Source organism: Tupaia chinensis, unplaced genomic scaffold, assembly GCF_000334495.1.
Source record: "Tupaia chinensis unplaced genomic scaffold, TupChi_1.0 Scaffold000248_2, whole genome shotgun sequence".
Lineage (NCBI taxonomy): Eukaryota > Metazoa > Chordata > Mammalia > Scandentia > Tupaiidae > Tupaia > Tupaia belangeri.
Genome location: NW_006159727.1, coordinates 239,105 through 240,905, shown reverse-complemented (window position 1 = coordinate 240,905; position 1,801 = coordinate 239,105). Strand labels below are relative to the sequence as shown.

The following is a 1,801-nucleotide window of genomic DNA, read 5'->3' as shown; positions in this document are numbered from 1 at the left end:
GAGAGGAGAATGGAGGAGAAGGGATTGCGGCGTGACCATCCCCCCTGGGGGGTGATTTCTCGCTTTCTGTCTCTATGTCTCTCTCTGTCTGCCTGGTGAGCGCACACGCCCTATAGCGAAAACCTCTCCAAAAAAAAGAGAAAGAAAAAAAATTTAAAACCATACTGTTTCTGTTGTTAGAGAGTCACAAACAAAATTATAAGAAATATTTTAAACATTATCTTTAAAATTCAGTATTTTGAAAATTTTTTTTTTTTTGAGAGATTTTCACTGTAGGGCGCGTGCGCTCGCCAGACAGACAGAGAGAGACATAGAGACAGAAATCGAGAAATCACCCCCCAGGGGGGATTGTCACGCCGCAATCCCTTCTCCTCCATTCTCCTCTCGGGATCTTGGGCACACAAGCACACGTGCCCAGCATGAGTTTAAGCCACCGGGTCCAGGACCACGGTTAACTACATGGGAGTCCAGTGATGTAGCCTTTACTTATCTGCTGGTCCCGAAAATAGCCTTTTTATTGCTTGACCTTAATTGGGTGTTCATAATATTTTTCCTGGCAGAAGATGGTAAATTAGATACAAGGCTTGGAGGGAAAACTCCACAAAGTATAAAAAGCAGGATGTCTAATATTTCCACTTAATGAAGCTTCCGTTTGATTAGCTAGCTGTTCTAATTAGAATTTCATGTCACACAGAGACAGAAATTCTAAGACAAACATGCATATCTTTATAATAAGGTGAGAGAAAATAATCCTTAGTTTAATAAAACAGCCAAGATTTTTAATTAAAAAAAAAATTCTTTTTTAATTGGCAGAGGTGTGGCACGGCTGCTTGCCAGAGAGAGGGGAGGAGAGAGAAAGCACCCCCTCTCCCCACAATGGAACATGGACTCCCTCCAGTCCCTTCATTTCTCTGTCCTATGGGATTTGGGGCACGCACACACAAATACCTGGCATGTTTTTAGCCACCAAGGCTGGGATCCATACTGCAGTTAGCCATGTGGGATCTAATTCCCTTAACAACTAACGTTGAGGGGCTGGCCCTAAAAAAAAATTGGTTTATATATTTATTCTGTGTGAGCGAGAGAGACAAAGAGGCAGCACTTCCAGGGACCAGCAGTTGGTGTAATGGCCATGTTGCTGGACTCCAAAAAAAATAAAAGAGGCAGCATTTCCAGTGGCATCTCAACGCTGTGATCCACCTCCACGTTCAGCAGCCCTGGATAGTAGGCACATCCCACACATGCCTGGCACGCTCAGGGAGGCCTCCGGACACAAATCCAGAACCTTTCTATGTGGGTCAGCCTTGCAGAACAGTGCATGTTAGCACCATGCAGTCATCTGCCCCTGCTTTTTACTTTTTGTGGGGAGTGGTCTGTTTAATTATTATTTTCTTTCATAGATTCGATAGCTTTTCCAGTTTGGTTGCTAGGGTCATGTTCCCTTTAATCTTTGACTTTTCCCTAGCCAAGTGCCAAGGTGAAAGGAGGCTGGAGAGTTTGTGTTACTTGCTCACGTGTTCTTGCCAAAGCCTGAGGAGGTGAACTATATGATCAATAAGGGAAAGCACCTGTAGCTGACTCAGGCAGGCTGGTAACAGGATGTTTTTACAAGTTTGAACTCTCTTCCTGCTTCAGTTCTCATTACTTCATTTAAAGAGAATTTGGGAGGGGACCAGCAGGTAGCGTAATGGCTATGTCGCTGAACTCCCATGTAGTCAACCGCGGTTCGAGCCCCGGACCCGGTGGCTTAAACTCACGCCGGGCGCGTGTGCGTGCGTGCCTGAGATCCCGAGAGGAGAAT

General features: G+C 45.2%; 1 protein-coding gene across 2 annotated transcripts in view; it reads left to right on the top strand.

Moving 5' to 3' along the window:
- ATP6AP2 (ATPase H+ transporting accessory protein 2) overlaps positions 1-1,801 on the top strand; it is a gene marked incomplete at its 5' end in the record, with an annotated part of 17,458 nt that overhangs the window by 3,361 nt on the left and 12,296 nt on the right.